The sequence below is a fragment of the Peromyscus californicus genome, unplaced genomic scaffold (genome assembly GCF_007827085.1).
Source record: "Peromyscus californicus insignis strain IS unplaced genomic scaffold, ASM782708v3 Scaffold_6__1_contigs__length_162567912, whole genome shotgun sequence".
NCBI lineage: Eukaryota > Metazoa > Chordata > Mammalia > Rodentia > Cricetidae > Peromyscus > Peromyscus californicus.
In genome coordinates this window covers 41,230,629-41,253,907 of record NW_026294584.1, presented here as the reverse complement: position 1 = coordinate 41,253,907, position 23,279 = coordinate 41,230,629, and the positions used below count along the sequence as shown (strand labels likewise).

The window sequence follows — 23,279 nt, the reverse complement described above, 5'->3', positions numbered from 1 at the left end:
GTCTCGAACCGCTGCTTTCGGGGATTCTTGGGACCATTATGAGGGTTTGATTGTAGGGGATATTGAACACCTATAAAAGATCTGAGTAATTTGTTAAGTCTGCAGATTTCTAGGCAAGCATGTGACTAAGAATCCAGAGGACCACTGGATTATGGTTGGAACCCGTCGGGGAGCGTGACTTTTCTAAACCCATGTTTTATGTCATTAGAGAGGCATGATGGTCTTTTGTTTCCAGGGTGGCTTTGAACAGCAGACAGCCCAGGTCGCCCACAGCAAAAGACTCAGCCCAAACAACCGACTAAAACCGTCGCTGGCTGCGCGCTGCTGCGGGTCACTCCCATTTGCTGCAGCTGCTGGTGTTTTCAGCCCTGCTGGGTCTCTGAAGAGGCAAATCGCACATCTTGCTGCGCACGGCCTACCTTTGTGCAGCCGTTCGCTCCTCTATAAAATGTTCTGCGTGCACAAAAGCCGCGGCTGAGCGGGGACAGCTCCCGGCGCTGAGTCCCGGGAGCCTGCGCTTTCTCCAGCGGGACCACGCGGCTGACCCTGCCTAAGAAACTAATGGAGCGTCCCTAAGAGCCCCAAACTCCAGCCCGGCTCGTCGCAGCGTGCTCCCCACCCTCCAGACCCCCAGGTGAGACTAAAACCCGCAAACCCAGAGGCTACCAGGCAGCCTCGGCCGCCTGCGGATAATCCCGGAATTCCACCTGCGTTTGAGTCTGTTTTGTTTTGTGGAAAGAAATGTCAGACCTTTTTTTCTTTTTCTTTGTTTTCTTGCACTTTCTTTTCTGGGGGTGACGTCGAACATTTCCTCTGGGATCGAATGCAAAAAGTCAGATAGATTTTTTTTTTTTTTTTTAAATTTGCGAACGGCCTGGTTTTAATGTAGAATACGAGAGCTCCGAACTGCCTTTTACCAACCGGATTACCCCTGCAAGGCTTCAAACTGCCGCGGAAGAATGGTGGCTGAAAGCCCGCGGCGCGCTTGCGATGCTGCAATTTGTGGGTGTCTGTTTCCGCATTTATATTCAAATATATTTCCCTGGAAGAATTTTTAATTGGAGATTTCGCCTTAAGATGCTCAGATAAATCAGACAGGGAGCCAAACCGAGTTATTTCACTTCGTAACCAACCTTTATTTCAGTTCTTTCTTTTTCTCCCCGCGGTTCTTGCCCCGAAGCGATCTGTAAAGCGAACATACTCTGATACAGTTTGAAAAGTGCATTTTGTACTTGGCTCTTTCTTTGATCGAATTAATCTGGGCCTTTTTGTAGTTCTAAATGAGGCCTATGGGCTGACAATGTAGCTGTTTAAAAGGGATTTTAGGGGATAATAGCCAATGCAAATAGTGCCATGAGAATGGCAAGCTGCTTTCGTACTTTCAATCACATAATAACAGCAAAGAAAGCTTTTAAAATGAATTGAAATTTTGTGGCATGCCATCTGGGATTATTTGGGGAAACAGTTTTGAATACTGCAGTTGGGCCGAAGAATGGAGGTAGGGACTGCCCCTAAGCTGACATGTTTCAGATGGCAACCTTATGCTAACGGGTACAAAGTTGGCTAGCTTTCCCCCCCTCCTCTTATTTTCTTTCTCTCGGATTATCTGCAAAAATTCTCTTTGATTGCTGGTATTTGGGTCTGAAAAACTTTTCTATTGTTGAAGAATTCAATTCAACCCCTGCAGCTGCTGATCCCCTTATTGTCCCCTCGTTATGTGTACGAGTCTCAGATGAATGTAGCCAAGCCTTTTAGTGCCTTAATAGGTGTCTACATAAAGGTCATTTCTTCTGCCGTACTTGTTTTAACAAAAGTTTATACACAAACAAAAACCACAGCTAAAACATTCACATTAATCAGTCTCCTCCTGATGCACATTGCAAAAACTGCCTGGAACTATAGTCAAGGCACAAAAATTTAATTTTTTTTTTTGTGCGTGTATGTGTGTGTGTGAGATGCTGTAAAACAGAAAATAGTTCAAGCAGTTTCACCAAGGGCAAAATACTGTTTGTGCAGTTTCTAGCTGAGGTGGTCTGCTCTGATGCTAGCAAGTGTTTTTGATTGTACTCAGGTGAAGGTGGAGGGCAGAGCAGGGCCCGGGCGGAATTTCTTGGATTTTCCCTTGTGCCTGATGGCTAGCCTGGTTTGGGAGTTGTATGTGGATGACTGCTATCCACGGGTAATCGTCTCTGCGGGAAAGGATACATCAGCAACACCAGAAATGAGACAAATGCAAAGAATTGTTTCCTTATAGGTGTAAGTTCTCCTGCTAAATAAAAGAGGACCACAACCCTCCCTTTTCATCTCCGAACCGCAAGAAGTTTCTTTTAGAAATAAAGAGCTGCCAGTTGGAAATTCGAGTGAGGGTGCCAATGTATGAACTAAAACGTCAGGCGGGAGCAAGCCCAGGCTTCTAAGGGACCTTAGTACTGAGAGGGGATGGCCCAGCACAGACCACGTCATGTGGGAATCCCCGAACTCTGGCCACGTGAGGGTAGGAGTGAGGAGACCCACCCACAAGGCCTCCTGGGAGCAACTCTGGAGAGCTTGCCTCGGATGGTAGCTAACTCAGAGCCTGCCACCTTTCAGTCTGTCACAGGATGATATCTAGTACCTGTTCTTGGCCCTGCCCCCAGCCAGTCCTTCAGGGATAAAAACAGTCTGTGGTGCCTATGGGTTATCCTCCTGTCCTGCGTGGGTTCTATTGTTCATGTATCAGCTTAGACTGGAGAGTCAAGTCCTAAGACGCCTTGGAGGCTTAGGACTGAAGAGCTCCTGCTTTGGCCTCAGTGTGTGGCTCTACTCCTTCCGCCTCTTTCATGGAAAGCGTCTCTCTGCTTCTCACACTTAGAGTGACTCTCCTGCCATGGCTTCTTGACAGCTGGGCTGCGCACTGCTTCTCAAACTTTAACGACCAAATGGCGACCTGGAGATCTTGTTGCTGTGTACATTTTGAGTCATCCAGTCTGGAATGAGGCCTGGAAATCCCACACATCGAACAAGCTTCCTCTTCAGGTCGCTGCTGTTAGGAGCTCTAGGTTCTAGCTCACCTGGGGATGGGGTATAGCTCTATAAAAGGATGGGGTAAGAATGCCCATTGATGAAACGAGGTAGTGTGTCAGTCTCTGAATTCCAAAAGCTTGGCAGATTAGAAAGGGCTTGGGGGCAGCCCTAGTTTATCTTATTACTTGCTTTGATTCTTTAATTTCCAGCAAGAGAGACAAAGAATATTTGGTCCCAATTGTTGATCTTTTCTCTTTTATTCACTCATTTTGTGTGTGTGTGTGTGTGTGTGTGTGTGTGTGTGTGTGTGTGTGTATCTATATATATCTATTTTGTGTATGTGTATGTACATCTTTGTGTGTGTGTGTGTGTGTGTGTGTGTGTGTGTGTGTGTGTACACTTGAATGTGTTGAGTAGAGGCCATAGGTTGACATTAGATGTCTTCCTCAATGGCCTTTCACCTTATTGATTTGATATAGACTCTATTACTGAGCCATTTCATCTAGACTGCTGGCTAGTAAACTTTGGAGATTCCTTTATCTTTACCTCCCTGGTGCTGGGATTACAGGCTTTCTTTTTTCATGAGTGTTGGGATCAAACTCAGGTTCTGATGATGTGTGCACACCCAGTACTTCAGTGACAGAGCCATCTTCCCAGCCCCTACTCACTCATTAAAATTACATTACATATCTGCATACAAACAAACGCACATACATATATACAATCTGTGTACTATAGGTGACCCTTGCACTAGGTGCTAAGGGCTCGGGGGGCAGGTGGAGCTCATCCCTACCCTCCAACAATTGATATCTCAGAGTCTAGAACAGCGGGACTCAGTGCTGCAACCCATTGTTGGACTCCTCGGAGGACTTTTTAAAAACAGTAACAAATGCCTGGGTCCCCTCTCCCTCCCAGAGAATAAAATTTCCATGATTTGGATGAGTCCTACTCATTAGCATTTTGAGTGCAGTATGTAGCCAGCACTGAGGACCTATGGCCCAAAGGATATAAACTAGATGTGAGTGGGAACTCTGAGAAGAGCTGCCTCTGGTACAAACTCCAAAGATCTTCGAGCAGGGGGATGAGCGTGCCAGTGAAATTTTCTTTCTCTAGATGCTTGCTTTTCTGGCGCACCATGCTCACCATAATGATGGAGAGAATGCCAAAGTCACCATGTATGTGTGTCTGAACATAACAGTATGTCACTCAACATACTCACAGGGGCATTGCATCCTGGTGCTGTCAAAGGATGTGTCTACTCCTTTATTGTTTGTGTGGAGTTGTAAAAGTGAGGCAGGAAAAAGTCTGGTTCTAGTTGGGGCAGTCAACTGTGCTGTGTGTCTTGGTCTGAAGGATCTTCTAGGATGAAGGATTTTCAGCGCTAAAGTCTGGCAGTCAGTCCTGGAAACCCCAGATGAGTCAGTCATCCTCCTTCAAGTGCACTGAATCTTATTGTAGGCTTTCCCCTCTTTCCTTTCTTTTTTTCCTTTTTCTTTCCCCCCCCTTTTTTTTTTTTTTTTTGGTTTTTCAAAACATTCAAGACAGGTTGTTTTTGTTTTTGTTTTTGTAGCTTTGGCTGTCCTGGAACTCACTCTGTAGACCAGACTGGCTTCAAACTCTATTGTGGGCATGTTAAGTTTGACACGCCAAGCAGATCGAGAAAAGGAAACACTGATAAGTGGCCCAGCACTAAATAAAAACCTTTTGTTTTGAGAAAGTGTCCACTAAAGGATGAAGAGAGGACGCAGGCTAGGAGACAACATTTTCAAGTTGTATATTTATGTGGAGACTGGCAGAGAGAACATATAAAGAACTTTAAGGGCTGGAGACATGCTTCAGTGTATAATATGCTTGTTCACACAGCAAGCACGAGGACCTGAACTTGGATTCCCAGCACTCACATAAATGCCGGCCTTGGTGGTACACACCTGTAATCCCAGAGCTGGGGAGTCAGAGATAGGAGGACCTCCGAGGATTACTGGCTAGTCAGTCAGTCAAAATGATGGGCTACTGGTTCAGGGAGAGACTGTCTCAAAACACAAGGTGGCAATCCATAGAGGAAGGCACTCAATGCCAACTTCTGTTCTCCACACAGGCAGGTACACATGCACACACATGCATACAACACACACACACACACACACACACACACACACACACACACACACACACACACACACACACAGAATTTTAAAAAAGACAACGCAATTTGAAAATAGGCAAAAGACATGGGCAGACATTTTATTGATGAAGGTATACAGAAAGTTAATAAAACACATGAAAAGATGGCCAGCATTCCTAGCTGTTAAGTAAATACAAATCTCAATGAGATAGCCACGCCTTACATGAATGAAATGAAAAGTAATGACAATGCCAAATGCTGGCTATGATGCAGAGAAAAATGCGTCACTCCTGGGTGGTATCATAGCGCAACAGATAATATGTCTGTGAAAGACGCGTCACTCATACCTTGCTAGTGAAACTACGGCAGGTATAGTCATTACAGAAAAGAGTTTGTCAGCTTCTTGCAAAAGTGAACATGCAGCTATCAGATGTTCTAGAAATCACACTCTTGGACATTGATCACAGAGACACTAAATGATATTAACCCCCATACGTGTGTGTCTGTAGCAGCTTTATTTATGATAACTAAAAACTGGAAACAACCCATATGTCCTTTGGCAAGGAAGGGGTTAACTGTGTTTCAGTAGATAAACCTTTCAAAACCATGCAGGTTGTAGAAAAAGACAACACAAGGATTCTCGGAGGTGACAACGTTGGACTCCAGTATGCCGGGCTTACTAGGTCTGCATCGATGTAGGATTGGCACATTCAGTGAGGAATCAGCCTGCGTGATGGGGTGGAGTGCTGGGTAAAAGCAACATCCACAGGACACAGAAAAAGAGGCTCCGCAAATGGGAAAAATTGAAAAGTAGAAAACACAAGCCGTAGGAAAACATACGCCACAGATTTGGTGTTAGAAGGTCTGTCTGCTTCCAGGATCCAGCTGACATGCACTCAATCTGTCATCCCCCTGTGCTTGCATCTCTTAGAAAAGTGAAAAGTGATGCTACAAGAGTGATTCTGAACTCCAATCAGATGTTGAAGGGCTTTCTTGTCAACGGTGTCGTGTAAACGTCATTGTAGGCTTTTAGGCATCACACATTCCCACAAAGGAGTGTTCTGTCCGTTGCTTCCTAATAGTGTCCCTTAACTAGTGTTGGCTGAACAGAGCGGGCTCTTCCCAGGTCCCCAGATATTCAGGGGTTGGAGGTGCCTGGAGAAATGGGGACAAATCAGCTACTTACTATATTGCTAACAGGACAGCTTGTTGGTTGGCTTAGATGATTAATTATGCTGTATCTCTGGTCCAAGCATCCTGAAGTGCTAACCCAAGGGGCTCATGCTGTTGGTCATGTGAAAATGGCACCACGATGGAGTCCCCACATCCAGTGCCATCGGAACAATAGCAATAGTGTCCACTGTGTGGGGATCCTCTTCTAAGCGTTCTTGTTCATATTAACTCATAAAACTCCCCTTACAATCAACAGGTGTTGATCCTCTCTTCATTTTAGTGATGAGGAAAGGAAGGCACAGAGAAGTTAGATTGTCCAAAGTCATAAAACTTAGCAAAATTCACTGCAGTTGGCTTTGCTGCTCCCATCTGAAAAAGCATGGCAACGTTTAGAGTTTTTATAGTAGGTCACTCATTTGAACGCTAAACATTTTTAGTTTTGAGAGGACCCCCGCATTTCTGGAATTCACTTTGATTCTCTTTTCTGAATCAATTTATTCATGAAGGGCAATGCCACAAAGCCTGTGGGCCTATGTTCAATATTCTAGTGTGGAAAATGGTAAAGTCGCAGTAGGATCCATTAACTGTAGGATCTCACAGATGGCAGAACAAGATTAAGATGGAGTAATGCTATTCCAAATATCATTTGCATCTTAACTGTTTTGATGAGGTTTGTATAATTTACTGGTAATATGGAGTAATTTTTGAATTGAATCATTTTCATTTATTTGGGATTTTGTTTCAGTATAATGAGTCATTTGTTTAGATTAACTGGTTGTCATTTTCCTGTGGGCATCTTTGAAGATGAAGGACAGTCTGGCTGCAGGAACTCCAGTGCATTTCAGAGGAATTATCTGGAGTATATCTGCTATCTCCTGCTCTAGGTTGCAAATTCACTACAGATAGTCTGACCTATGACCACCATGGCATTTGAAAATTATTTTATGACATGTTCATGGGCTCAGAGGGGTTTGAGTGGCCTTCAGTTTAATTTCAGACTGCTATTTTTTTGGTATGACATGTAGTCATTTGAAAATAATAGGCAGCCTCATTATCTCACAACCAAGGGAGTTTATTGTTTCTGCTGGGATTATTATTATTATTATTATTGAGGCTCTCCTTTTGTTTTATTTTATTTCTCTATTTTCTGCAATAACTGGTCGCTGCACTGAGGGTAAGAGGTAAGAGAGAGGATTTTCCTCTTTTAACACAGATTGCTGGCTGGCTCTGTGGGGGAACTAATGGTTGGTAATTAACTTGCAGAAAAATTGCTGCCTGAAAAACAGGGAAGGCACCCCTAGAGCTAGAAATCAGCCAGTCAAAACAGACAGTGGAGATACCCCTACAATTTTGTCATTTTGCAAATGATGACAATCATGTCTTCTTGGTGATCTAAGCCATAGGATGTCTAGCACATGCATTCAAAATTAGCTGGGAAAACCCCCATGGCCATCATCAATATGTCTTCTCTTTGCCTCAGAACACAGGTACAGAGAGAGGAGCGATCGTGGCTGTGGTTTGTCCTGGTCTTATATGAGCACATCCATTAAATTTGTGACCCACCAGGGGGAACCATAAGCATGATCAGAGAAAGAATTATGGCCAGAATCTAGCCACACTATTGAGAGAAACTACCTGTGTGTTTGGGGATAACCGAGACACCATATCAAACTTTATTGGACACTTGTTTTGTCTGAGACATCAGGCAATTGGCAGAAGAAATACCCAGTTCCACACTGGAAGTGTGTGTCGAGAACAGGACTTTTTCAATATTTATTATTTCAAGCTCTGTATTGTGTCAACTTATTCCACATTCGTTATCATCTTTTAAATGTGTACTGCTGAAACTGTAATTCTCTTGGAAGAAGTCTTTGGCAGAATGATAGCTGTAGTTACACTGTGCTTACTCCCTGTCAGGGACCCCAGTAAGGGCTATGTAGATGGTTTCATTATAATCTATGAAGTGAGTACAGTTGTCACCAACCTCCCTACAGTGGTGATAAATGAGACCCTACAAGGTTGTATAACATCACCACCACCATCACTACACACACACACACACACACACACACACACACACACACACACACACACACACACACACACACATTTCCCGCCCCTGAAACAAGGTTTCTCTGTGAAGCTTTGGAGCCTGTTCTGGAACTCACACTGTAGACCAGGCTGGCCTTGACCTCACAGAGATCCACTTGCCTCTGCCTCCTGAGTGCTGGGATTAAAAACGTGTGCCACCACTGACCAGCCGAAAATAGTAGTCTTGCTGATGCCAATATGTGTACTTGCTGTCTAGGTTATGACTTCTCTGGGGGTATACTCTGGAAGATATAATAAGGTCAGGAGAAGCTAATTCATCTAAAGTAACAACGACACACTGCTGATTTTCTGAAAGTGGAGAAAAGAGGGGAAAGACAGAATGAAGCTTTGGGTGAAGAAACCTGTGCACTAGGGTGATAGTCTATCATGTCCCTGTCTTAGGAACTCCCATGCCCCCTGTCTCTGTCCCTGGAACCATCAGCCTTACAACACAAAGATCTCCCTATTACCAAGCATTCACAAGGAAACTTAAGTCCATACTGAGGTAGACTTTACAGAACCATAGTGCTTGCCTTTCTTTCTTTCTTTCTTTCTTTTTCTTTCTTTCTTTCTTTCTTTCTTTCTTTCTTTCTTTCTTTCTTTCTTTCTTTCTTTCTTTCTTTCTTTCTTTCTTTCTTTCTTTCTTTCTTTCTTTCTTTCTTTCTGGTCTTTCTTTCTTTCTCTCTCTCTCTCTTTCTTTCTTTCTTTCTTTAATGTAAGAGATTTTCTAGTCATTTTACATATCAGCCACGGATTCCCCTGTCCTCCCTCCTCCCACCCCTCCAGCCTCCCCCCCCCCCCCCCAATCAGCTCCAGGAGTGCTTACCTTTTCAAAGTGAAATTCTAAGTACTGAGGATGTCGCTCAGTGGTAAGAAGTGTGCTTACACATATAAGACCCTGGACTCAGTCTCCAACACTGCAAGAGAATAAAAGTATACAATTCAGTTGTTTTTAGTATATTTACAGAGTTGTACAGTCACCCCAATTTTCTAAATCTGTACGACTCCCAAACAAAACCCAGATTTGTTAGCAATTTCTGTTCCCTTCTTCTCCATCCTTCAGAAGCCACCACACTACTTCCTGCCTCTTCTGTGTTTGCTTGTTCTGCTCATTTTAGATACATGGAGTAACACAGTATATGGGATTTTGCATATAGCTTCTCTCACTTAGTGTATATTTCAAGTTTCACCCATGTGATAGTAATGACTCGGCTGTCTTTTTTTTTTTTTTTTAAAGTTGACTTATTCTGTTGTATGACTCTCTAACACACTTTCTTTACCTATTCATCAATCAGAAAATAGGTTATTTCCATTTGGAGGGTGTTGTAAATGATACTGTTTCTTTGTCAATGCTTGGTGGTAGGAAGAGTTTTGCTTATGATTGCCCATGTTATGGGCTATGGTCATTCTTGTGGATGTGAAGTGATGTATAATAGTGGCTTTGATGTGTGTTTCCAATGACAAGTGGTACTGAACACCTTTTCAGGTGCTAGTTGGTCATTTGTATATCATCTTTAGAGAAATACTATTTCATTTTGCTCCCATTTTAAACTTGGATGAGTTGTAGGATTTTATTTTAACTTACTCTGGATACCGGGGACCTTGTCAGATATATGACATGCGAACATCCCTCTCATTCTATGCATTGTCCTTCCATTGTCTTTATGGTATCCTTTAAAACACAGACTTTCATGTTGATGATATCTAGTTTGTCTATTTTTTTTTCTTTTGTAGACTGTGCTTTTTATAGTCTCTCTAAGAAAAAATAGTCTAGCATAAGATTACAAAGATTTGTTCCTGTTTCTGAGCATGTGTGTGTGCAGATGTGGGTACATGTGTATGTATGCAAATGTGTGTGTGTGTGTGTGTGTGTGTGTGTGTGTGTGTGTGTGTGCCAGAGATCAGTCTTGAGTGTCATTTCTCAAGTGCAGTCCATCTTGTTTTTCAGACAGGGTCTCTGATTGATGGGCGGGGGCAGGGCTTGCTGTCGGCTAGGCTGACTAGCCAGCCCAGGGATCCTCCTGTCTCAGTCTCTCCAACACTAGGATTGCAATTGCACCAGCGCTTTTAGTTTTTTTTTTTTTCTTGTTTTTTTTTTTTTGGTTTTTCGAGACAGGGTTTCTCTGTGTAACTTTGCGCCTTTCCTGGAACTCGCTTTGGAGACCAGGCTGGCCTCGAACTCACAGAGATCCGCCTGGCTCTGCCTCCCGAGTGCTGGGATTAAAGGCGTGCGCCACCACCGCCCGGCTTAGTTTTTTTTTATGTGGGGATCAAACTTAGGACCTTAACACTGCAGCAAGCACTTTGCCGAGCTACCTCCCCAGCCCTATTTTTAGGTTTTTTGAAAGTAGTTTATAGTTTTAGTTTTAAAATTCAGGTCTATAACCTGTCTTGAGTTCATGTTTGTATATGCTATGAAGTAAATGTTTTTTGTTTGCTCGTTTGTATGTTTTTTTTTTTTCTGTGCAAATCTGAAGAGTTAATCAGGTTGGAAGAAAGCCATTTTGGCTGATGTACATTAGACAATTTATGACGGATTACTTTAATTGTATTTATGTCTTAAACTGGTTGTAAAAAATATTAGAGTTTTGACTCCAAAGTTAAGATAGATTCTTACTGTTTTTTTTTCTTTCTGAATTTAGTGTTCCTACAGTCAGTAATGATAAATATCTGTGATTGTTTAATTCACACCTATTAAGCAATCATAATGGGGGCAGGGAATAGTTCTTTAATTAAGTAACTTTTGCTAACGTGTGGGAAAGTTTTTCTAAGTCATGGGAATAAATTTAACATTTTAAAGGAAGCAAATGTTAAAAGGAAGTGGAAAATTTAAAAATGCAGTCATCTACATCATGCTTTAGGAACAGAGAGGTAGCTGGAGAGTTTTTCTCTCCTGGTACCGCCAAGTCCCGCCAGTCCTGGAGCCCACTTATAAAATAAACACACAGGCGCTTACATTATTTAAACTGCTTGGCCATTAGCTCAGGCCTATCTTTGTCTAGCCCTTACTCTTATATTTAGCCCATTTTTATTAATCTATACTTTGCACGTGGCTCGTGGCTTACTGGTACCTTACATCTTGCTTGTCCTGGCCACAGGCAGTCTCTCCCTCTCCCTTCCTGTTCCCTCAAGTCTCCTCTCTGTTAGTCCCACCTATACTTCCTGTCTGGCTCCCGGCCAATCAGTGTTTATTTATACAGAGCGATATCCACAGCACAGAGACTGGAACCACTCTATGTGTTGTAGCTCTATAAATGTAGTTCCATATGTGCTGTAGTCCTATGCACTGGCAAACTGCTGAGGAATGAAAAGAAAAGAGATTGGAGTCAAGGATGAGGTCAAATGAAGAAAAGAGTATGACAGACAGTGAGGAGGGTCCCGGGCATGTGCCTTATGAGGCCTCTTGGCTTACACAGCCTGGGGGATCAGAAGTGTGAGCGATAGGGAATGGGAAAGACAGTCAGATAAGTGACACTGGATTCTGAACCTTTAAAGAGACAAGATGCACATAACAGATGAGAATACATTTTGGCATACTCATCAAACCCACATCACACTATACACAATTACACAAGGCAACAAAGAGCAAATCAAATTCAAGATGGGGTAAACATTTGGAGACACTTACTTATCCATCATGACTAAAGATATCCTGGCCTGGTCTCATCACCCTGGTAGGATGAGCTTAGTTTATGAGCCACATTGAGCTCTACACCATCACATCCTGGGAGGGTCTTTGTTCTGTAACACAGCTAGGCTTCAGGGCAGAGAAAGAATTGTATTAGTGTGTCTTTAGTCATTATCACCACTGTACATTGTTCTGTTTATTTACTATATTTCATGCAGCCACGGCATATCAGACACTTAGTAGGGTCATATGTAAATATCTGTTTACTTTCAAGAAACTTATAGCAATAATACAAGTTAGTATATAAAAGAGTCTAGGCTTCAAGCAAGCATTAAACATGCAATGATACTAATGAAAATACTAATGCAGACTATACATACAGTCACTAGAATTCAGCTGTATTGACTTGTTGTGTTCTATAGGTTCTGTAGCTTGATAAAGGGATTTGAAATGACTAAAACAAAGTGCTGATAAATACCCAACAATATGAGACTCTACTAGTGTTTGACAAGCTTTTAATGTAAGAACATTACATTCTTCTATATAAAGTCTTCCAATAATATTAATTTTCAAGAACATTAAATTCTGTCTGGTGTGCTGAAGCTGGTAATTATAATGCATAAAAATAGCTGAATAACCAGGGTAGTGCCAATTACTCTGTCACTCATGACTAATCAATTATTTTTGTGCAGCACAATATCGATGATGTCTGCACACAAAGTAATAACGTACAGCTTATAAATGAAAAATAGTTTTCCAAAAGCAGAGTGAGGCGTGCTTGAAAGCCTTGACAAATTAAGTAGAGTGCCTGGTCAAGTCTCTTGGAGGACAGCTAACTTGAATGGTTTGAGGAGAGATTTGGGTTCTAGGCTGTTCTTGGGGTCAGCATCCCAGGGATGTTGGATACACAACCTTGTGGTTAAGGCAACACATGGTAAATGGGCAGGCCCAGTGTCAGACACTGATGAACAGGCTGTGTGGTGAGCAGAGCATATGGAGTAGCTTTCTGGTAATGGCTGTATCAGGAACAGAATTTCCCTGGAAGATCCAAGCAGACACCCTCTTCCCTGAGGCTGATCCTACAGAGCCTCTCCTTCAGCTATGTTCTGATATGCTCACCAAACCCACCGTGTTTGCAAGACCTTGCCAGTATTCCCATCCTAAGTGATGGTCTTTGTAAGAAAGAAAGCTCAGGGAAGTTGATAAAATTCAGGACAACAAGATGAACAATTTATAGTGTTGTTGTTGGAATTAAATGAGATGTTTACAGAGCATTTCCTATGTGTCAGACACTGATTTAACACACATTAAATTGTTATTAAGTTATTAATAGTAATTATACATTTTACCTAATTGCTTATTTCAAGCTCTAAGACTGTTTCTTTTCTATGGAAAACTATGTAGCCTTAGAAGATGTAATATAAGGGGCTAGTGAGATGACTCAGCAGGTTAAGTATCTTGCTGCCAGTCCCATGGTGGAAGGAGAGAAGAGACTTCTGTAAGTTGTTCTCTAACTTCCAATAGCACTTATGATAAATAAATGAATACAACAAAGACTTAAAGTACAATATTTAAATAAAAAGATGTAATGCAAAGATAGCTTTCTTTGTAAATGCTATGCTTTCCATTTTTGGCTTATGGATTGTTGTCACTAAAATCTCTCAAACTGAGACATACTAAAAAAACAAATGTTGGGTCCAGAGGCAGTCCAGATGTTATATACAGTATTATGCAAAGTACGTTATTGAATTTAGTGAGTAGCATTCAAGGAAGGGCTGTGAATGATTTGTGGGAGCTGGGGAGATAGTTCAGTCCATAAGGTGCTTGTTGAGTAAGCTTGAGGACCTGAATTCCATCACAGCACCCATGTGAAATGCTAGGTTTGGTGGAACACTCTTGGTGCAACATTTGGTGGAATACCCCTAGTTCAGGCAAAGAGGAGACAAGAGAATACCTGGGGCTCTCTGGCCAGCCAGTCTAGCCTAAATGGTGAGCCTTAGGTTCCAGTGAGAGATCCTGTCTTGAAGAAGAAGAGGAAGAGAAGAAGAAGAAGAAGAAGAAGAAGAAGAAGAAGAAGAAGAAGAAGAAGAAGAAGAAGAAGAAGAAGAAGAAGGAGAAGAAGAAGAAGGAGAAGAAGAAGAAGGAGAAGAAGAAGAAGAAGAAGAAGAAGAAGAAGAAGAAGAAGAAGAAGAAGAAGGAGAAGAAGAAGAAGAAGAAGAAGAAGAAGGAGAAGAAGAAGAAGAAGAAGGGGAGGAAGAGGAAGAAGAGAAGGAGAAGGATGATAATAATAATAATAATAATAGTAACAACAACAACAACAAACAACTAAAAATCAAAAAACAAAACCCAAAACAAAACGGTTTCTCAAGTGATGCCTCAATTGTTAGGAGAACTTGTTGCTCTTGCAGAGGACCTGGATTTGCTTTCCAGTACCCAGATGTCTCACAACCATCTGTATTTCTAGTTCCAGGGCATAGATAGGTTGCCCTTTTCTGACCCCCACAGGCACCAGGCACACATGTAGTGCACACTCATCCATCTGGGCAAATACTCAAACCAATAAATTAAAACAAATCTAACAACAGCAAGAACAAAGTGCATGATTGATCTAAGGAACAGCGCCCAAGGTTGATCTGGCCTCTGAACACATTCATGAGTACATGTTTTTGCCTGCATACCTGCACATCTATGTGTACAGCACCCCCTGCCCCTGCAACACACCTTCTGGAGAGGATGGGGAGGAGAATATGATCTGTGAACCTTCCCTCAAGAAGTCTATCACATAGCGAAGAAATTTGGAGAGAAATACACTAAACACCATGCAAATAGAGAAGGCTCCAACAAGGTAAATGGGTAAGAAAACAGGATCACTAAGTGTTAGAAAAAAATCAGTTGAGGTCATGGAACATGTATGGGAGACACTCCATAAGCAACATGAAAGAAGGGAGGACTTGGTGGGAATGAAAGGGAGAGGTGGGATTTAGCAGAATATCATCAATGAGGGTAAGAAGGAGGGCTCAAGCCCACTGTGTGTGTGTGTGTGTGTGTGTGTGTGTGTGTGTGTGTGTGTGTGTGTGTGTGTGTGTATGGGCGGTGTTAGGTAACAAAAACTAAGAGTGGAGTGTCAGAGCAAGGGAGTGATTGGGAAAGGAACCTAGTTAATCTTATTGCAGAGTAGGCACTATGCTATGTGATGGGGTGCACTTTGAACAAGACAGAGCAGCCTCTGTCTTCACGGAAGTAAAACTGGGTAGGACACAGACAAGACTCATAAGTGCAAACATCAGCTAGGAGCTACCTACAATAATGTGAGGGAGAGACAGTGATAGCCTGAACTAGGCATGTCAGAATCTGTAACAGATAAGCCCAGAATTCTCAGTGGGCTGATGCAGTGGAAACTTGTTTGATGTTGTGCCATGGTTCAATGTGAGTGTGACAGTCAGTCTTCCAAGTTCTCTTTCATAAATCTTGTCTCCTACCTCATGGCCCCACGGTCCTCTAAGACTAAAGAGTCCTCTCATTCAGTTAGTGATGAAGAATGAGTCTGAGGGAGGTCACTAGCTTCGTAATGCCAAGCAACACGAGCAATATCTGTTGACATTCCACAGGGGAAGGGCTATTGTCTGTCTACTTCTCACCCCAGGGACTAGGGACCTAGACATAGTTCTTGACTGGACATCTGGGACAGTGCCTGCACATCAATTCCATATTAGAGAAGAGTTAGACAAATCTTAGTTGGCTAGAGACCAGGCTGTGCTGTAATTGGGTAGGTGAGAGTGGGATGAAATAAATGATAACCCAGGATCCATCTTATGATTGATTAGATAAAATGACTGAGGGACAAATAGCAGCTGTGACTGATTCCTGGGTCATCTTTTAATTTACACAGATAAGGAAGGGAGTTGGAGCCAGGGGTGTAGGAGATAGAGGGAGAATAGAAGTTTTTGTTTTTGTTTTGGATTCAGGATTTCATATTGTTTTGTTTTGTATTGCTGTTTTCAAGTTTGTCTACAGGCAAGACTGGATTTGAATTCCTGATCCTTTTGTCTCTATCCCTCCAAGTGCTGGGATTACAGGTATACACCACCATGGACTGTCTGAGGACAGAAGTGTGGCTTGGATTCTATGGATTTTCAGGTACTTGGGGCATAGCCAAGTGAGAATGGTTAATAATTGCCTGGGTTATGAAAGTCTAAAGTAGGGGAGAGGATTGGACTGCAGACAGGGATTGGGGAGTCATCAACAATAGGTAATGAGGGTGTCATGGGAGGGAGTGACTGCCTGTTGTCTTTGTCCAGACAGGGATCAGAGACCAGCCTCTTGTTGTACACATTGATTGGGGAGTTTGTGGAATAGAGTTAGGAACCAGCCACAACACCAGGGAGGAACCGGGTGGGTGACACTCCATTTGGTAGAAGAAAGAGGAGATGGGAGATGATTCTTTTGTTTCTAGAATGTTTAAGCTATGGATACTGAGAGGGTTATACAATCACCATAATGCAGAAGGGACTGAAAAAGTCATTCTTTTTATGCCAAGTCTTTGAAACATTAAGAGATATTGACTGGGAGAAATGACAGAAGGTCAAAGACTGAAGGTTTCAGTTTGTGAGTCTCGGTTTGTGGGAGATTAAGCATTACTTAGGCACTGAATGCTAGATCTGTGGAGCACTGGATAGGGAGTCTGTAGCTCTCCAAGTAAATGACAGAAGACAAAGAGAAGCCTAGGATTACAAAGAAGAGAGAAATATATAATGAACTGAGCCAAGAGTGGGGGTTCAGTGTGAGACAGGAGGAGACAGTGGTAAGCAGTGCCAACGGCAGGAAGCATTCACCCGAGGAGGTGATATGTCTAAACATGGGTGCAATCTTCCTTCTTATTTATTTGCATTTCAAATTTTTGTCTGCAAAATTATAGTTCTTATTTGTGTACCATATGCTAGATTAATGGCTGTTATCTACAGAGGAATTTGGTGTGGTTTAGAAACCAAAATGATCTGGGTGGTTTTAATCCCAACACTCGGGAAGCAGAGGCAGGTGGATCTCTGAGTTCAGAGGTCAGCCTGGTTTATAGAGTGAGTTCCAGGACAACGAGGCTTACATAGAAAAACCCTGTCTCAAAGAAACAAAAACAAACCATGTTTGTCTTTCTGAGTCTGGGTTACCTCACTCAGGATGATTTTTTTCTAGTTCCATCCATTTACCTGCAAACCTCATGATGTCATTGTTTTTCTCTGCTGAGTAGTACTCCATTGTGTATATGTACCACATTTTATTTATCCATTCTTCAGTTGAGGGGCATCTAGGTTGTTTCCAGGTTCTGGCTATTACAAATAATGCTGCTATGAACATAGTTGAGCATGTGTCCTTGTGGTATGATTGAGCATTCCTTGGGTATATGCCCAAGAGTGGTATAGCTGGGTCTTGAGGGAGGGTGATTCCCAATTTTCTAAGAAAGTGCCATATTGATTTCCAAAGTGGCTGTACAAGTTTGCATTCCCACCAACAGTGGAGGAGTGTTCCCCTTGCTCTGCATCCTTTCCCAACATAAGCTGTCTTCAGTGTTTTTGATCTTAGCCATTCTGACGGGTATAAGGTGGTATCTCAAAGTCATTTTGATTTGCATTTCCCTGATGACTAAGGATGTTGAACAATTCCTTAAATGTCTTTCAGCCATTTGAGCTTCCTCTGTTAAGAATTTTCTGTTTAGCTCTGTAGTCCATTTTTTAATTGGACTGTTGGGTATTTTGATGTCTAATTTCTTGAGTTCTTTATATGTTCTGGATATCAACCCTCTGTCAGATGTGGGGTTGGTGAAGATCTTTTCCCATTCTGTAGGCTGTCATTTTGTCTTGTCTTGTTGATCGTATCCTTCGCCCTAAAAAAGCTTCTGAGTTTCAAGAGGTCCCATTTATTAATTGTTGTTCTCAGTGTCTGTGCTACTGGTGTTATATTTAGGAAGTGATCTCCGGTGCCAATGCATTCAAGATTACTTCCTACTTTCTCTTCTATCAGGTTCAGAGTAACTGGATTTATGTTGAGGTCTTTGATCCACTTGGACTTAAGTTTTGTGCACGGTGGCAGATATGGATCTATTTGCAGCCTTCTACATGTTGACATCCAATTATGCCAACACCATTTGTTGAAGATGCTTTCTTTTTTCCATTGTATAGTTTTGACTTCTTTGCCGAAAATCGTATGTTCATAGGTGTGCAGATTAATGTGAGGGTCTTCAGTTCGGTTCCATTGGTCCACATGTCGGTTTTTATGCCAGTACCAAACTGTTTTTATTACTGTAGCTCTATAGTAGAGCTTGAAGTCAGGGATCGTGATGCCTCCAGAGGTTGTTTTATTGTACAGGATTCTTTTGGCTATCCTGGGTTTTTTGTTTTGCCATATGAAATTGAGTATTGTTCTTTCAGGTCTGTGAAGAATTGTTTTGGGATTTTGATGGGGATTGCATTGAATCTGTAGATTGCTTTTGGTAAGATTGCCATTTTTACTATGTTAATCCTACCTATTCATGAGCATGGGAGATCTTTCCATTTTCTGACATCTTCTTCAATTTCTTTCTTCAGGGACTTGAAGTTCTTGTCATACTGATCCTTTACTTGTTTAGTAAGAGTCACCCCAAGGTATTTTATATTATTTGTGGCTATTGTAAAGGGTGATGTATCTCTGATTTCTTTCTTAGCCTGTTTGTCATTTGTATATAGGAGGGCTACTGATTTTTTTTTGAGTTAATCTTGTATCCTGCTACATTGCTGAAGGTGTTTATAAGCTGTATGAGTTCCCTGGTCGAATTTTTGGGGTCACTTATGTATACTATCATGTCATCTGCAAATAGTGAAAGCTTGACTTCTTCCTTTCCAATTTGTATACTCACTCATAAGTGGATACTAGATCTAAAGCAAAGGTTAACCAGACTGCAACTCAGAATTCCAGGGAGGCTACCTAGTACAGGACCCCAAGAAAGACACAGGGATCTCCCAACGACAGAGAAGTGGATGAGATCTATAAGAGCAAACTGGGGGTGGAGGGGGTAATGGAGGGCAAAGGTCGGGGGAAAGAGAGCTTAGGGGAGCAGGAGGTCCCAGCTTGATCAGAAGCAGAGGGGGAGAATGGGGAGAGAGATACCATGATGAATGAAGACCCCAGGGGAACAGGAAGAAGCAGAGTGCTAGAGAGGTCCCCAGAAATCCACAAAGATACCTCCACTGTAGACTACCGGCAATGATTGAGAGAGTGCCTGAACTGACCTGCTCTGGTGATCAGATGGCTGAATACCTTGGCTGTCATGATAGAACTCCCATCCAGGGTCTGATGGAAGTGGATGCAAAGATCCATGGCCGAGCCCCAGGTGGAGCTCCGGAAGTCCAATCGACAAGAGAGAGGAGGGTTTGCATGAGTGAGAGATATTGAGACCATGAGTGGAAAAAGCACAGGGACAAACAGCCAAACTAGTGGAAACACATAAACTGTGAACCAATGGCTGAGGAGCCCCCATGGAACTGGACCAGGCCCTCTGGATAAGGGAGACAGTTGATTAGCATGAACTGTTTGGGAGGCCCCCAGGCAGTGGAGTCGGACCTGTCCTTGGTGCATGAGCTGGCTCTTTGGAGCCTGGGGCCTATGCTGGGACACTTTGCTCAGCTTGGTGTAGGGAGGAGGAGACTGGACCTGCCTCGGCTGAGTCTACCAGGCTGGGTTGACTCCCCAGGGGAGACCTTGCCTAGGAGGAGGTGGGAATGAAGGTGGATTGAGGGGGAGGGTTGGGGTGGGAGGAGGGAAGACAGGGGAATCTCTGGCTGATGTGTGAAATTGAGTTAACTGTGAAATAAAAAAAAATTATATAAATTTGTAAAAGAGTTTCTAATTTTCCACCCTTCAAATACAAATGTTTTTCGGAAAAACAAAACAAAAACAAAAACAAAAACAAAACAAAACAAAAAGAAACCAAATTGACATTAAAAAACCTAATTTCATAAAAATTAAAGGGTAATGTGAGAAGTCATGACTATGAGTTTGTGATGGATTCAGAATGAAGAACATGCCATATCTTAGATGGTGAGATGTTTGCATCATTCAGAAGGAGCTGTCCTCTGGCCTCAGAGGAAGAGGGAGTGGACTAGCCAAGGAGGATCCAGTACATTTTCAGCCAACAGATGTCAGTGTTGGGATACAGTACACAGCAGGGTTTGGGAGTTTCTTCTCATGTTATACTTTACACTTTGATTTATCGCATGGATTTTGTTAGATGTCTCTCCCCCTTAAAAAGTGTCAACATAAACACATTATAATGCAAGCCTCTTCACATCCAGAGAATAGCTTCTTCTATATTCTAGAAGTTTCATCTCTTTGCAACAAACTGCAGAAGAATAACACTTAGGTAAGACTGTCTGATAATAAATATCTAGTTAGTGTTTCCATTAGCCTCCATTGTGCCTTGTGCTGATCTAAGTGCAGCTGGTGTATGGTGTGCTCCAGTCTCTCACCCCACGGCCAAGAGTCACAGAGCCCTGGGCCCAGTTCTTTTTTGGGGGGTGGTGGTGGTGGGGGGTTGGTATTGGCAGTTCCGAGAAGATTAAGAATGGGTAAAGCAGTTAATTCCTTATTGTTTTTCACAGAGCCTGGTTCTGTGACCCAAAGGACGTACTATTAGAAGCAGTTATGCATCTCACCCACCTGCTGTTTTTCAGACCATTACCCAACTTGGACTTTCAACTTTTAATTGAAATAGAATAGCCCTGCAGATGGAATGCTCTGCAGCCCAGTCTAACTTCTCTCAGGCCTTTCACTGTGGATCTGAGAGAGTTGCCGAGAGACTCAGAAACTGTCTGGTGAAAGGACAGGTGATGAGGGGGATGGGACAGGAGTGAAGGTCAAGGACAGACAGCCTTGCTTCTGAGAACCTACATCTGCCCACCCATCCTGTGTGTTTTGAAAATTTAACAATTTTTTTGAGAGCTTCATACATGAGTACTGTATCTGCGTCACTCCTGCCCTTCCCCCAACTCCTCCCTCATCCCCCTCCCAAAGTCATGATCTGTTATTTAATTATTTTTGTTGCATATATCTGCATGCATATTATATATATGAACACATCTATGTATATAACCTACTGAGTCTATTTATATTTGGACTGACCACTTGGGATTGGACAGCCTATGTGGGAGCTCCTTCCTGGAGGAGGATTCTCACTTTCCCATCAGGCCTTGCCCACCTCTAGCTCTTCATTTAGGGGTGGAACCATACGGAATTTCCCCTGTCCACATTGGCATGTCAACTAGTGTCATTATGCTGGTCTTGTTCAGGCAATCATATTGTTCAGAGTTGATGGGTGCAGCTTCCCTGTCACATGTAGCAAACACCCATCTCACCACAGCTATACTAAACTTTTGGCTTTGACAGTCATTCTTCCCAAGTTTCTGTTATTTTCCTTGAGCCTTAGGTGTAGGGGTTCATTGCAGATGTATCAATTGGGGTTGGGTATGACACAGTCCCTTTTTCTCCACATTTTCATAAGTAGTGATTTAGCCTTGCTTGTCATCTGGTTTCTTAGATATGACCAACGATTATTTTGAGTAAAAATTTTCCTAGAGTACTACTGGAACTGGAGAAAAATAATTCTGATCTTCAGGATTCAGTTTAGGTACTTACAGTCTAGAAATAAGAATGACTTCCTCGCCTGTTGGATGGGTTTGATCATGGTTACAACTTATCCATGATGACTATGAAATTGCTACATGTAGTAGCATAGGTATGGTATGCCTATGGTATAAGGAAGGCAACTCTACCAACATACAAGGTGAATGATAACAGCATAGCATTGCTGTTTTGTTGGATGGAATTAGTTATTTTGCATCATTATTCCTCGTAATGGCTGAGCCTAAGATGAAATCAAAAGCCTGGAAGGTAGACACTGAAGACTGATCTTAACCTTACAAGGGAACATATTTGGCACCAGTAATTTTGCTATAAGATTCCTAGAAAATCCAGTAATTAGCAGTCATGGAAGATGTACCCAGATCTGATTTATGATGCAGAAAGTCAAAACTAGAGACACAAAGTAAAGAAAGTTCAAGGTTGAATCCCAGCAGTTAAAGGTCAACATGAGTGGTCATTGTAATCAATATTGCCCAGTCTGCTTTGAGCAGTAGCCATCAATAGATTGTTTCTTTTGGAAGTGGGAGTGGAGTATTCTTGCAGCAAGGAGGTGCATTGGGGAAACTGACAACCTCTTTATTCTTAGGTTTGTTAGATTTGTGGCTAGGTGTGGATCACAGTTGATGGCTGTCATTTATGACTGCTAGAGGATCACAGTCAACGAATTCAACCCACAGACTTTCTTTCTTTTAAAACATCGAGACAGGGTATTTCTGTGTGCTGGAGCTGATTTGGAGCTTTCTGTGTAGACCAAGAGGACCTCAAAATTGCAGTGATGTTCCTTCCCCTGTCTCTCTAGTGCTGGGATTATAGGTGTGCGCTGCCACACTGGCTCAACCTACAAACTTTCTGTTGAGCCAAAGTAAGATCACTGTTTGTGTAGAAAATGTGTGTGTGTGTGTGTGTGTGTGTGTGTGTAATTTCAGTCAGATGAAATATGAGCAAATATGAACTTGTGTAGTGTATGATCTTAAAATTGATGCTAAGGTGTCTAGTATTGGCTGTGTAGAAATGGGGGGAATCATAGAGTAGCAGTGATATGACATAAACAGATTAGTATTCTAGGAAGGTGATGGGGCCTGCAGAATCTGATTTTTAAGTAGAAGCTAGAGGTAGAGACTGGTTTAACAGAAGGTTGTATGAATGGTAATGTAGGCAGTGGGCTTAAATCATGGTAACTGGGTAAACAGTGAGACATGGAAGATGTTTTAGGGTGAACTAGCATTGGATAAAGATGTTTGAAATCTCTAAGAACTGACTAGCTAATGGTATCTTCTCTACCTCTCATACATTGTCTAAAATAAAAACAGCAATGATTATAAAACAGATCTAACAAAACCAAGTACTTTTTTATGGAATAAAATGCCTAAATAATTTTTTTTTTTTGGTTTTTCGAGACAGGGTTTCTCTGTGTAGCTTTGTACCTTTCCTGGAACTCACTTTGGAGACCAGGCTGGCCTCGAACTCACAGAGATCCGCCTGCCTCTGCCTCCCGAGTGCTGGGATTAAAGGCGTGCACCACCACCTCCCAGCGCCTAAATAATTTTTAAAATAGTACATTTTATGTTTTTTATTTTTGCGTTTTTTTAAATTAAAAGT

The 23,279-nt window shown here is 42.3% G+C and overlaps 1 protein-coding gene across 1 annotated transcript in view; it reads left to right on the top strand.

Annotated features, from left to right (window-relative positions):
• Positions 1 to 291: 291 nt before the first annotated feature.
• The window catches only part of Znf800 (zinc finger protein 800), a 193,372-nt gene continuing 170,384 nt past the window's right edge, over positions 292 to 23,279 (top strand). Inside the window, exon 1 of the mRNA XM_052719524.1 lies at positions 292 to 634. The gene's annotated coding sequence lies outside the window, so the exon portion shown is untranslated. The remainder of the gene's footprint in view (positions 635 to 23,279) is intronic.